Consider the following 16302-nt stretch of genomic DNA (forward strand, 5'->3'; position numbering starts at 1 on the left):
AACGCCATGAATTGAATGAAAGAAAGCAAACATTTGTAAAGGCCATTTACCAACTTTTCAGAAAGCAACAGATTAGTTATCAAATAAAGGTAGTCAAAATAAGCTATATTTCATTTTTATATTAAAAAAAAATAATTATAGTAAAAATACTATATCAGCCACTAGACATAACCAAACTGTGTTTATACAATATATATTTTGTAATCAGCGTTCAATAGTTTAACTTAAATGCCCGTTTACTAAGTATTGACCGCCATTGTTACCCAACATTTCTCTCCCTTTCAAACCACACAAACATACATAATGCAATAATTTATAATCGCATTTGCAAACCTGGATAAATGCCCTCAAGATTTAGATTTAAGATCGTCGCCTGTATAGCATTGAGGACAGCGAACTGAGTAATAAATTATTTAGCTATGTATCGTATACATTCATTAATATACAGTAAGAAAAACTGTCGCTAGACTCTGACATTTACAGTAATTTATTTAAAAGGAAATAGACTAAAAGCGAGTGTTTTGCCTTGTTGAGTAATTCAATACTAATTTATTCGTTTTCGATTTAAATACAGAAGTTTAAAAAAGAAATTGCTTCTTAAATAATATTACGCAATCAAAATGTTTAAACGCCCCGGTATACTGCTGAACAAATTTAAATTTAACTAAACATTAGATCATATCACTAATTATATTAATTAATTTTCATGTAGGCAAACTAGAAGCAAACGGAAATCACAGTGCCGTTTAATTAATTTTACATAGGTTTCCTCGTCATGATTTCGTTGGTTTATGTATTGAGTTTTCTTTCTAATTAAAAAAGAAAAAAGTAAAAAAAAAACTTTTATTGTAGCAACCACTCATTAAATGTTATTCCATTATTTAAAGAAATACGTAACTGAATGTACATATCTAGGTCAAATTAAATTCCCTAAGAACCTGACGGCTTAAGAAGTAAAACAAAGAGTAGCAAGTACCTGGAAAAGAGTCAGGTCCCTAAAAGGTCTTAAAAATGACGTAATACCTCAGAGACTCAATCAAAGTTTGTGATATGTGCATAAAGCCTTACGTGACTTACGGATGCCAAACATGGTCTATAGAAAAAAAATATACAAAAATTTAAAGTGTGCCAGCAAGTGATTGAACGCAGCATGTTAAAAGTAAAAAAGACAACGATGAAACTAGAAAATATAGAATACATTGTGATACAATTAAAATGGCAATGGGCAGGTCATACGATAAGAAATAATACAGGTATTAAATATATAATAAATATCTATAATAGTATATATAAATAGTATAATAATAATAGTATATTTATCAGTCAGTACAGTCCATTTAGGACTACACATATTGTATAATGGTATCCAAGAAAATGCAAGAGAAACCGAGGAACGCCATTGATCCGATGGGAAGAATATCTTAAAAAAGTAGGAGCCCCACTATGTAGAAGGAGTGCCCAGGACAGACTACAGTGGAAAGATCTGTAGGAGGCTTATATCGGAAAACAAAGTAAAAACGATGAAAATTGAGTAGATAAATTATAATATTAATATCAAAATATGTAAATTCATAAGATTAGGTGTATGAATTTGGTTGTTCATTCATTCCATTATTTAAATTTGTTGATGTATTGTATCGTCGTAATAAATATTTTTTTAAAACATTGAGCAATTTTCCGTTAATCGTAACATGATTCGAAGAATGTCAAATACATTTGATCGAAACAAAGGCTCAAAGCGACATGGTGTAACTCCGCCCGATAGATAAAAGCTCTATTAAGATAGAACGTCTTGCCAGGGTTTATTGCATCTTTGTTTGCTTGGAAAGCAATACGAAGTCTCCCTTTCCGATTGTTATTACCGACTTAGCCTTTACTTTAGGGTTATGTACGAGAAAGCATTTACGTCAGTACATCAAGATTCTATGTCGGCTTAGATATTAGTATTGTGTGTGGATGTTATTGGATGATTTAAAGATTAATTAATGTAATAGGATTCGCTATCGCTCGGTTGATCACATTTATTTAAAAGCCAAAGTGGTGAGACTTTTGTGACTGACAGACGCAAAAGTGGATTTAGCATTGTGGTCAAAAAGATACTTTTTAATATACAGTTTCAGGAGGAGGGGTAATATCTCCATAACCCCCTTTCCAGGTCCGCTCTCCGATCCTTAGTCGCAATTTTCGAGAAAGTATTAATTTCGCAATAAAGAAAGATAGTATGATAAACAGATTTATATGTTAATACATCGTATTAAAACCGGAATTACTAAGACTTACGAGTTTGAGGTCTGAGGTCAAAAGAAAACTTTTATATTACTATAAAGTGTAATTATATTTTGTTACGTAAAACACGACTTGTGTTTGAATGCAAAATACAAAATCTGCAAAAGAAAACACTACTTACATTATCCCACCCACCTTTTGGCATACATATTGCTTTATTTTGTATACAACTGAACCAGCTGTCCACCGAAGTATTTCAAGAAATCTGGTAAATTAAAATGTAGTCAAAGTTGGTTAGACACCACACTTGGTGACTTATAAAACCGTTTCATTTTAAAATTTAAAATGTGTTACATATTCCCGTGACCTCTGTCTCAATTGCTACGGACGTTTTTCTTTTTATTTATTCATAAGTAAAAGTGAACTAGACCGGAGTTACTCGAAATACGTGACTGCCAAAATCTAAATAATTTATAGGAATTGGCCTGGAATGTGAAGTTGATAGCTGTTCTATTCTTTCTTTTTCCTTCTGCGGAAATAGTTTTGTTGTAAAAAGAATGCTATTGACACAGGTCTAAAACCATATAGGCTAGTAGGATGGCATAGTGTTCAAAGGTCAGTCATGAAACCGCTTACTAATTAGGGATTCTTTCATAGAATAATTCAAATCAAATAACTGATACACATGTTAGTCATATTCAAATTAAACCCATATTATAAAATGAATTAAAATTCACTGCTTTGAACAATTATTCATAATAGCTTTAAAACTTAACTAAGGCAGCCTTTTTTTTCAATAGAAACATGACTGCCTATAATATATCAAAATATCAAACAAAATATCTTGGTTGATTTCATTCAAAATTCTTCAAATATAATGAAAATATTAAAACACAGTTGCTAAATTGAATAATGTTGTAGTTAAGTATTAGTTTAATTAATTAAAGATTAGAAGAAGACAGCGAAGAAATGCTTCAAGCATTAAAGGTACACTGCCACAGGGATAAAACGTTAAAATTTTCTATTTATTAATTTTTAATCATTAAAATTATTAGAATGTAGATTAAGAATATTGTAAATACTGTATATTTGTGTGTTGTTTTTTTTTTATAAATACAATTTAGTACAAGACAAATGCCATTTACGATCATACATATATTTATGCAGCAATAGTCGACTTTGGCTAAGTTTTAACGGTAGGCTCCTACTATTAATGAGGTTATTCAAGCGTCGATCGAATAATAGGTCTCGATATAAAAGATTCGACCTAGTGACTTCAAGGTCACATTGTTATTAAAATGAGAATCCTGTTAGTTGTTCCGATACTGAAGTATACGAATTATATAATAAAGTACTTCTTGTCTTTATCAAGAGATTTTCATTAAACAATGAAGGCGTGAAATGGTGACAACGAAAACTACTTTAATTTTGGTTTTAAAATTGTTTAATTTTTTTTTCAATGCAAAGAAAGATTTTATTTGGGATAAAAACAAAATCAAAATACACGACGCGGTGGCGTCCCATAAAATGACTGGTTATGAAATTAGTTTATTGTTATTACTAGTATGGAAATTTATTTCATTGCCTTTTAACACTAAAATTTACTTAGCATTAAAATAAATTTAAACACAGTTATGTGAACATTACAAAGCAGATAAATTATTTTATAGAATGTTTTAGTTCAATCAAAGCTTTTAAGAGCACCCTTTCATAATCTCGTGAACCCAAAGTGGCGACACGAATAATCCTCAAATACCTGCGTATCATCCGCTAGAAAATTAGTGAAAATCCCCGAAAATGTATGAAATATTAATCTTATTAATTATATTAGATCACAAAAGACCACGTAGTAAGCAACTTGACTTAGGGGCCTTAATGATCCCTATTCCCAAGGGATTTTGACACAATTAGATAGAGCTTTCGTCAAGCTGCTTTTACAATCTTAATATATTCTTAATCTTATGTAAGGTTTTACTAAGCGCTAATACAATTAGCATTGTCAAGTGATTTTCAACTTTATTCAAATAAACCGTTAATAAAGACCCTTTGAATTGGCAATATTTCAGTTAATGGTTTGAAAAGTGGGTTTTGAGAATAAATTTACTCGATAAATACTTTACAAAGCCAAATATTTCTATTTCACTATATTTTATATAACTTGTGCTCCACAATTTCTTCAGTCATGGCTTGATGTTTTATATCGCTAAACTAGTAGTCAATGAAGCTAAACTGGTACTTAATATTGAAAAGACAAAACTGCTTATTATACAATCCAATTCCATTAAGGAAGCTACTGGTATAGCATTGGTGGCTCACAAAAAGGTATGTCTCCACAAATTAACCGTGTGCAAGTGCCCTTCTATAGAAATAGTTGATAAACAAAAATATCTGGGATTAATTACAGTCAAAAACATGCATTGGAATCAATACATAAAATACGTTTGTGGTAAGCTACGACAGTTTTTGGCACAAATAACAATACTCAAAAAGCGTTTAAAACAAAACTTGCACTTTGCAACGGGCTTTGCGAGTCAGCCATCAATTACGGTCTAAGTAGCAGTAGAACTTATTCAACGTATCTCAACCGTATATATAACCTCCAAACGTGAATCCTCAAAACGTGAGAAATATGCTCGATTCATATCAAAATGAAGAAAGAGGAATTTTTAAACACTGAAAAATATTGCCCATAACAGAAAAAGTATATAAATGTCTTCTAGTCGAGCACTTTTTCCGAGATTACATAAAAAAACGAGTGGAGGAGAGAGTGGATGTAAAGACTCGACTCGGTAACGCAGATTCGGCTCTGTACATCGAGAGCAACCAACGTATATGGCGAGAGAACGTTAAGGTATTTGCTACCGCGGCTAATAAATGGTCTACCCAATCAGATATTAGATAGCCTAACGCTAACCAACATAAACAGTAAATTAAAAAACTACTTTTATATGCAGTTGTCGCGCTTCTAAACAAGACTGCTATGGTTACATTAATACAAACCACAGCGGTTTTATAATGTAACATATTCTGTTTATATTATATTATTTTGTATAAGAATGAGAAAAAAATATATAGAAAATTATTTTTCCACGCAGCTTTATAATGCAAAATATAACAAAGTAAAAAATATATATATAAGCAATCAGTGTAAAAACATGATGACAATCATCATGGGATATACGTCATAATATATTGATTCAGCGGTGACACTGCCCGGTTATGCCAAACCCTAAACTCATGATTTAAGCATATTTTTTTCTTAATAATCGATATACAACCTTTTTGGTAAAATAACACAGGTTGTCAGTCAACTTGATTCTAAAATTTGGATTTTTTTGTAAAAAGGAGGCGTGTTTTTCACAGCTCCTTTACACAACAAAGATAACTAAAAGTATAATAGATTACATCAATATGCATTAGAAGTTATGTTGATAGAGAACATTAGCGAAATGCGGGCTTAAAGCGCCATATACGTTTTTCTTTTATGCCACAATGTTGGAATACGTGATTAAGGTTAGGGTACGTTTTAAGCAGCACCGTAGAAAGGAGCGTTATATTGTTTACTACCTTTGTTCTTTCACCACCATTGTGGGTCTAATGATTTATCAATAAACTGATAAATCATATATATTAAAATTATATTACAGTAGGAGCAGTGTTGGCCTAGTGGCTTCAGCGTGCGACTCTCAGTCCTGATGTCGTAGGTTGGATCCCTGGCTGTGCACCAATGGACTTTCTGCCTATGTGCGCATTTGACATTCGCTGGAACGGTGAATGAAAACATCGTGAGGAAACCGGCTTGCCTTAGACCCAAAAAGTCGAGGGCTTGCGTCAGACACAGGAGGCCCAGACCTAAAAAGGTTGTAGCGCCACGGATTTATTTATTTATAAAGGAGTTTTGCTTGCTGACTACCTCTCCTGTTTTCTTTTCCATACAGTGCTCTTCTATTATTTTTATCTAAATAAAATATTCCACGTAAAGATTACTTATAAAATAATATGTATTACGGTTCATCGTATGACAAATCTTAATGTACTGTTCTGTAATAAGGCGAAAAATCTAATTCCATAGTTTCAAACGTACTTTTTTTCATAACAGTGTAAACACAATTTGATAGAAAGAGACAAAATGAGTATTTTTTAAAAAGAGAGCTCTCTGACCAATTTAGTTTTTATGAATAACGGGGCTAGTACTTCTGCATGTTATTGATTTTTTGTCTTTATAGACAAGTTGATTTACAATATGCCGGGGTTCCAACCCATAATATACATAATTGAACGCGCACTAAGCCATGTACTTAGAAACGTTACAAGGCCTTGAGAATGTTCATAGAAAACTTCAATATGGTGAATTTTGATATGAAAATACAATAAAAAAAGAGAAGTTTCCTTTTATTAAATTTTGTAAAAAAAATTATAATACAGGAAATGTTTTAAAATTATAAACAGGAAATTCCGGTTTGAGCAACGCTCTTTCATATTCATTCGTATGCATATTTAATTTTAACTAAATAATAGGATATGGTATTAAAACAACTTAAGTCAATTGTGATAGTTATAATATCGAATTTATAAGAAAATTGAGTTGAATAATCATTGCAGCAAACCTACTCATAGAGCACAAAGATTCTGGGTTTGATTAACGGTTACAGTGTTGACGTAGACACGTAGGACACGTAAGCTTATTGCAGCTCCATCCATATTTTTCTATCCCGGGTAACTGTAGCCGGAACAGCCCCGTCGTGCTTTGCATCGCCAGACCTGTCTATCTCTTTTTATTCTCCCATCTCAGGGCTGCAATTCAGTAGGGAATCTTGTCCACATCTCACTAGTTCCTCTTGTAGAAACTTTAACATAATTCAGACAGGTATATTCTACTATTAGTACTTGGCTTTATTTTCGTTTTCTCGCATGTTATTTAAAATTGGGTAATTTAAATAATTTATGATAAAAGAGACTTTGCTGATTAAACAACAGCGTAAGCTCCGGAAAATTAACCGGCTAAAATTTTGTTATAAACCAGATATTTTAGTAGGTTATAATTAGAATCTTGGGGTCTGGCAACATAACGATAATTGTTCGAAAACACCTTTATTATGACAGGTACAAGCTTGAATGAATTCCGCAACACATTTTGAAAATATTACCCTATAAAACGTCGGGAAACTCCGAAATTAGTTTTAAATGCTCGCCAGGAATATGCTTCAATTTAAACTTTTATGCTCTCAAGTGTGTGGATGTAAAACTCATACAAAAAGTTACTATCATCTTTTTAGATTTCGCGAACATTCATAATGTTTTTTTATTTATAATGGTTTCATAGTGAAGCGAGGTGTGAGTACATTTTCTTGCCAGTTCTTTTCTTCCGACACTTGATTTGAGAAATTTATAGAACAAGGGGCAAACGGGCAGGAGACTGACCTGATGTTAATTCACACTCTAAATGCCAGAGTGCTCGCGAGTGCGTTGCCCGCCTATTAAGAATTGGAAATTATTTTTAATATAAAGAGGTGATCATTGTGAATAAACTATGTATTAGATCCAAAGTCCATTGTCCCGCAATCTTTAGTTCACCTTCTATGTCATTAAGTTATTAAATAATTAATTTTAAAATAAAAAAATTTCTTACAAAACAAATTTAACATAAAACAGACAAAAAATGCTGAAGGTATCAGTAGTTTTAAATTAATATCTATTTACATATAATACTCTATATACCAAAAATTGGACTTAATTCCCAAAGTAGGTGGGGTGGGATACCACGATCGATGACCATCTTCGTAATGTAGCGGGCAATGTTGGAGAACATAACGAATGTCTGCTGTAAAGAAAACTTTGTCATCACTAACACACTTATTAAGAAATAAATTCGCAGACTACATACCTATATATAACCAAGTCATATTTTGATTAAGACTTATTTATGTGTATATGAATCATCGAGATAAACGGGTAGGAGGCTCGTCTGATATCAAGTGATATCTCCGCCCATGGACACTCACATTGCCAGAAGGCTCGCAAGTGCACTACCAACCTTTTATTCTAAACGCGTTACTCTAAACGCGAACTCAATTGTAGCATTAATTCGTTAATTAATGCTACAATTGAGTTCATTTATCAACCTAGATTTAAGTTCCTCTTTGAAATGGCACTTTGCCAGAAAAAATCTCAAATTCACTGAAGTATACAATAACGTTGTCAACAGAAAGCATCAATTAATTTCCACTGAAGCAAGTACAAATGAGTCTTAACGTAATTTGATTTATCGTCACACAGCTCCAAACTTGTTTGAATTAAAGTATAACATTATTATATAACAGAAATTACATTTAATAGCGTGTTTGCCTCCTATTACATCAAAACTGTGAATTAATATATATACCTGTCGTAGCAGTAGGCAAGCTGTTGAAGACTCACTCCGAAAGAGGTTATATTTGTGTCGGCCATATTTGGTTCTGTTTTAGGTAGTAATGTTGTGCCTGCTACGTATAAATTTCAAGCTAAACTGAAACCTTGTGTGGTTATTATTTTTTAACTCATATCCATTTTATTAATTAAAACATATTAATTATCAACTAAACTGATAATTTTATTAATAGTCACGGTAATTACGGCTATTTTTAGTTATCTTCATTAATAAGATAGATTAAACACTTCGCGTGTTCAGGTTTCACGTCTGCGTGACTGAACCACATTGATCACCATTTCAAAGATAGAGGACATTTTTTTCACGCCATTCAGGGGGTGTACTCTCTCATACTAACGCGATTTGTTACTTTAATGCGACGTTTACTTGGCGTTCGTAACCAGTTTGGGATTTATTTGGGGACGACTTCGATTTGTTCGAATTTCAATAATTATACTTTGTGCATTGTTCTTGTAAATATTAATAATAAAAGCTCTTATGTACTATTACTTAGTTTTAGTAATAATTTGTACACTGGATTAGTGGTTTGAGCGTGCGACGCTCATCCCTGATGTCGTAGTTTTGAATCCCAGCTTTGTGATGAACTTTTCTTATCGTGAGAAAACCGGCCAGTCTTAAACCCAAAAATCGATGGCATGGGAAGGCATAGAAGGCTGATCACGTATAAATACCGTCACGGAAACTGGCGAAGGGCAAGTTATATTGCAAGTATTATTAATATGAGTTTGTAAAAGAAAATTTTATAAAGGTTAGTTAAAGTTCGTCACTACAACATATGTACCCTGAAACATATGCAGTCCTCCTCAATGCATTATAAACCTAGTGCTATATAGCCTACCATGTACATTGTAACATGGACGAGGGGCCGGGCGCTGGGATGGGTCCAACCTGTTTAAACACGCTGGTCCCTTCCCATCAACATGGAACCAACAACAGAGCTGGTGCGGCTTGTAAAGCGCACAAAGCGCAAAAAGCGCAAAAAGCTAAAGTATGCAAATACATGGGTCTAGGCTCCGAAAATGATTTTGTCCCATTCTTAGTCGAGACCTTTGGTCCGAGAGCTCCTAGCGCTATAAGAACGAAAAACTGGCAGCTATAACTGTGCAACACCTTTTCGATACTCAAATTCAAAATTGTACAAACACACATTACTTCAAACGGTTAGACAACTGTAAAATAGCGATGTGTTGCTTAAACGACACAAACCTACATCCCATCGTGTTTTCTCCTTCAGAGGCCTGGAGGATAAACCAACATTTTCACGAACGATTCAAAACTTTATACATGCACTAACACTCTCAAACATCTTTCCCGTACTATGCTGAAGCTGAAAGTATTGTTATGGTCCAACAGTAAAAATGATGTAGGAATTATTACGTCAAATAGAAGAAACTAGCTGCTCACGACACAGGAGAACATGCACTAGGAGAGCTTTTAACTAAAAATCCTTTTTAGTCTGCTATAAAAAAAAATATGTGCCTGTACTTGAAAAATTATCTACTATATGCAACTTCACAAAGTTACAAAGTTAAATTAGATAAAGTTTAACAAAAGGCTTTTATTATCATAGACATGAATACAAATAATACTTTTATTTCATTTTACCTTATTACTACTAAGATTATTACAGGATATCATTAATTGTAATAGATTTATTACTATCATTGTTATTGTTATTATATGTTTTTGTTATTAAGGCTTCGAATCAACCGTGGTGGGGACAAGAAGATGGCGAGTAACGGAAAAATGTGACGATAATTTTTTTCCAACGCCGATAAAGAAGTTTCACTTCAAAAGTTATGTTTTTTTTTCATATTTTATAGCATACGAAGGTCATCTGATTTTAACTAGGCTGATCCATGCATTGAAGTCTCGCTATTGGGTATATAATTTAAGAATAAGATTCAAAGTCGACGCTTTTCAAATATTACTTCTATATGTTTAATCAAATCTTTTTGTCCCATGTGAGTCAAAGTCAGCGCCAACTTATAAGATTTTTTTTTTATATTTAAAAAAAAATAGGATATTTACAGACTAACGAAAGACTTTGAAATATTTAATTCAACTATTTCCCTTGAATTACACCCATCATCAGGTTTGTCACTGGGGACGATATTTCCAAATGGCCACTGCGTTTATCCTAATTGTTCCGCAACTATTAAGGCCATGATTAATGGAGTAAGTACTCTATTGTCTGTGGCTATTCCTGAGTATTGGCAAGTTAATTACCTACTGTATTATCTATAGGCGTTCGAATTTTGAATTGATACTGTTGTCGGGTTTTAATACAACCTCTATTACTTGAAACAATGGGAATTAAACTATAATTCTCTTATTGATGTTCAATTGTTTTTAAAGGAATTTGATTAAAGATGTAAAACTGAAAATTTAGTACTGAAAATGTATTTCAAATGACTTTGCTCGTCAGGTGCGCATTCTTGATACAACCTAGCGTTTTTTAAAATATTTATTTTTCTAGTTTCGCATTCGCACTTCTGATAGGACAAGCAACATTAAATGTTAATTCCAAGAAGTTTGTCTAAGCAATTTCTCAATTAAAGCCTTCCTACGAAACAATATCCATTATAGCTAAACTATGTATAAAACACTCGTTTGATGTTAATAATACATTACAAACATTGACAATATCCAGACTTGCCTGAATGAATTAAACAAGACACTGGTTGTAAAAAGTTAAAATATACTAGGTCTATTCCAATTGAGTGAATGGTAGTTAGGTAACAGTAATAAAGAGATAAAAAGGGCAAGTAACGGCTTAGTGAGGCGTAACATGCTTCAAGTATTGCGTGACAAAACACGGCCACCCTCTAATCAGATTACAGACCCATTTCGTCTAAGTTGTCCACTATCATACCCTTTGCAGTTAAACTACGCAAACATTTGGGTACAGCAATAAAAAGGAACTTGTAAATAATTAAGGATCTGGGAGTAACTTTCGGTAGTTGCGACAAAATATATGGACGTGAGTGTGGTAATAGTAATAATGCAAAGACGTAAGTGGTTAAGCCGCTTGACAATATCGTAGCACAATGCTACGGTGTTCTCTACGTACGTAGAGTGCTTGTAGCACGTGGGCGCTTGGTTCATGCAAACGAAGCGTAAATGATACCTTGAAGAATATCGTATTGATAAATAAATATAAAACAAGAGTCTGTGACTTGAGAATTTAATGGGTGGCAAGTTGTCTATTAATTATAACAGAAAGTAAATTAAAAATTTGACTTAGCTTATAATCTGACTTATATTTTTTATACAACGACCTTTATTATACGTTAACGAACAATATACTTTAATAACGGTAACATGTAATTAATCCATATAATGTACTCAATATACGAAAGTTTCGGATAAGTCTTAAGCACTTAAGAGTTACTTCGGCCTCTGACTTTCCTCTGACCTCAAGATGCCTAATTATTTAGCGAGTTCTTAGATTTACGAGTACTTATTTTGTAAGACGCACTTAACCCAAGTAACGTAATCAGGCCTTAAACATTGAAATATTTGCTATTTGAATAATTTTGGTTCATAAAAGTTTTCTTGAAGAGTTTAAGGTGAGTAAACATGCTTTCCCTGCCCGGAGGTCGTGCGATCGAGTCCCAACTGTAAAACGAGCATTGTAAGGAAACTGCTATGACTTTCGTACCATAGTTAATATGCTGCATATGCTGCGCAAATATAGGATAATTTTATATAAAAAAAATACTTAAACCCAAAAGTTGACATCATAGGATTTCTCTTCTTCTTCTATTGGCACCTCTCCATTACTAGAGGTTAACCGTCAGTCTCGTGAATATAGTCTTGCCCTGTGCTAGAACACCTCCAGAGTGGAGTACCATCTTCTTCTTCCAACACGTCATTTACCCTGAATTTTATATCATAATTAATTGAAGGAGGTGTTAGTGGTGATGGCGCGACACATGGCTCAGGTACGCAACATTTAATGTTATGCATAAGTTTTCTCGACTTTCCAACTCGATTAATAACATACTCGTTACGACCTCCTGTATTCAGCCAAAATATCAGATGATAATATCTTAGAATTTTAAGCACTTTCAAAAAATATAAAGCTTTTATAACATATCTTAAAATGAAACTAAAACTTGACAACGCGAGTTAGCATCTCATTTAACTGTAATTATCATAACGTATAAATTTGCACTCAGTTCACGCATTAATAAAGGAGTTACACCCTTTTGCGTGCTGCGTGTTATTAACTTACAATGCGTGGTTGACACGACCACTTAACGGTGACCTAAACTTTTCGCACGTTATCCTGATTTAATCACGTTCAAAGGGAAACGAGGTTCAATTAAGAATGGCTGTGTAATTATTTTTGTGACCCTTGTACTGCGAAATTATATTTTAACGACCTCATCCCCTCGATTTCATCTACGAAATTTCTATGTTAATTTCTTATATTATATAGGAGAGATTTTGTTTATATTACAGTAACCATCTAATTTAATATTAAGTAAATTACAGCTTTAATCCATATAAACGATCATCAATAAATTTTAATATTACAAAGGTAAACTATATTATTGAGTTTTTTCAAATTTTAAAATGCTTTCACCATTAAAAGCTATATTATTCCTTAGGTAAAATATATTTCCAAACTTTTTTAAAATAGTAGGCAAACGGCTAGTAGGCTCACCTGATGTTAATGCATCCCATGGACACTCACATTGCGAGACTCACCACCGCGCCGGCCTATTAAGAATCGGTATGCTCTCTTCTTGAAGGACCCTAACTCGAATTGGTTTGGAAATACTTCAGTTGGCAGCTGGTTCCGGCACGCGGCAAAACCTTAAATCCTCAGTTATGGAATGACAAAACTATAGATGTCCAGCTGTGACTGTTTGCAAGATTATTATATAATTTTATCAATTCGCTTCTAAATCCGTTAAAGAACTAAACGATACTTTCATTCATAGTTGGATAATTTTGGGCCTTGAACTCGCTGGTTTTCCTCTATCTGGTATTCTGGTATCTTTCACCATACCAGCGTTTTGAGCAAGGAAATAAAATGGGGCATACCTGGGCCTAGAACGTTCCACCGGAACTCACTCAGGCGGAACTAACTTCATTCAACATTAACCACTCAATATCCACATAGAGAGGCCTGTAAGGGAGCTTTGGATCGTTATTAGAAAATAATTCCATAAATTAAAATGCACATTAAATGCAATAAGATTATAACAAACGTACTAAACTTGCCCCATTTGTAAAGACGTATTGCGTTTTCAATGGTTAAATTATACGATCATTATTGCGCTCAATTTCATATACTGTGAGTTCAATTTATCATCGAAATATGACAAAGGGTTTATACACAAGTGTACTGGATTGCTGACAAAAGAATCTTAAGATAGCTTTAGCAATTTGTGCGAGATGGTCAGGATAAAATGTGCTTTGCGAACCTTTCAACGGGATTTACTCTGTTAACTTAACGACTTTCTTGGTAACAAGTGAAATGCATTTTGGTAAGTACTCGGTATTATTGAAACCAATTACAGTCGTATAGGTTTTCTTTATATATATTGAGGATATATAAACCGTATGTTAACAGTAATGTATGTATGTGCAAGTGATATCTCTTTTTATTACAGAAGGCAAACGAGGAGGCTCACCTAATGTTGGTTAATTCAACCAATCCGAACTAATAATTATTTAGTCGAAAATATATCAAAGTCAGTTTATATTATGCGACATCCATTAAGTCACAAAGGCGGGTTGGTTCAACCTTCGTTTAAAAAACACCATTCAAACACCATCATCAATGTTGTATTGTTAATATTGATTTTAATATTACTTATGATAATTAACACTTCTAATCTTCTTTCAGTCTTGAAAGACGAACTACGCATTCCCGTATTGAACCCGTGAGCCATGAAAAATCTTTCTTATGCATATATTCCATTCCATTCAAAATCTACTCCGTTCTAAATATCATTACAGTTCCTATTTATTAGGTGTAGTAGTACTGTATTTTCGTTTATGAATTATGTAGGTCTACGGTCAAATTCTACCTACGTAATGAATCTTTTCATATCTAACATTATGCAGCAGAATGTTTTGAGATAATATAACAAAATAGTTTCCGGGAACACAATTTCCATAAAGCAATTCTCGACTGTGTTATTGCGTGGTTTCTCTGAATGAAAAATAACCCCATTTATGTCTTGTAATCTTTATTAGTAGAAACGATTGTTATTGTTTTATCTAAAGGATCACGTATTGCAATACTGATTTCGCAGAATTTTTAAAACATGTTACTGTATTTTTTGTTATAATTTGATTTAATTATAATCTTTATAATCAATATATCAATACCTTGTCTTGCCAAGCCTCCATAGCATAGTAGGCCTGGCTGCCTTTTTGAATGTTAATAGGTTTTCTCAACAACAAATCAACAGTCCTGAAATACACATAAAACATGAATTAGAAAACATACTTCACTGCTACTTCATTATCTTCTTCTACAGCCGTATTCTACATTTCTGAAGGTCGTATTAGTGGCGCCGCACAACTTCCTCCACTCTCCCCTGTCTTCGGCAAGCAGAGGCCTGGGTGATGGTAAGACCTATAAGGGCCTTTATTTGATCTGTCCAGCGAGTAGAGGATCGGCCTCAAGGGCTGTTGCCCTCTATTCTGCAAGTTACGATGAGTTTTTCTAAACTTTCCGAATATCTGCGAGTTACATGTTCAAAATAAGGCAGGATGCGTTGGTAACACAGTGTCGAAAAATGTCTGAGTTTGTTTCCTTATCTACCCAGGGAGTCTTTAACTACTTAGCTACTTATAATAAAAACTAGTTTAAAAAGAAATAATACAGCTCATATTATAAGCTGTACACTAATAAAGTGCAAGGCTAAAACCTAGCTTTAGTATCGATTTAGCGATCTAAAATAGAAGTCTGAACATGCAACAGCTTATGCAAAACACGGAATAATTACACAAAGCCTCGTGACCTTTGTGTTTCCTGATTTAAATTAAACAAAATTGTAATTTAAATTAGCATATAACTTTTTCTTATATTTTTAGTTGGGTTGTTATGCTAATAAAAGAAATGATCTTATTATTTTTGTTTCGAATTTTTCTACTTTATTTTTTTTATGGAATCTACATAGTAAATAGAACCTAATTTAACTTATCATGTATGATGTGTAGCATTTTCACAGTATTGTATCATCGTTTATGGGACGTGAAATTCTCGCAATACCTGGAAAGGTACTGCCACTGCTTTTTGTTCATGTTGATATTTTAAATGTCTCGAGATTTTTTTGAAGTCGTTTTCCAAAAATTTTACATTGTGTGTCAGACATTTAATCACTGAAGAAGGTTAGCTGCAGATGTAGAAATGTGTATGCCTTTTGCCCTATTATGACTCCACACATATAATATCATCTAGATTATTATGAACATATTTATTAATTGTATGTGAACCTTCGCAAACTTCCTGGCATTATCCATGGTCGTATCACTTAACATCAAGCTAACGAGCCTACTCGTTTACTCTTTAAAACAAGGATAATTAAAAACACTCTCTCGGCACATACCAACCTATGTTAGTAATACCTACAAAATACATTGTACGTAGTAACACCTCAGAAGCTATATGCTACGAA

This window comes from Pieris brassicae, chromosome 3 (assembly GCF_905147105.1).
Source record: "Pieris brassicae chromosome 3, ilPieBrab1.1, whole genome shotgun sequence".
In the NCBI taxonomy this organism is placed as follows: domain Eukaryota; kingdom Metazoa; phylum Arthropoda; class Insecta; order Lepidoptera; family Pieridae; genus Pieris; species Pieris brassicae.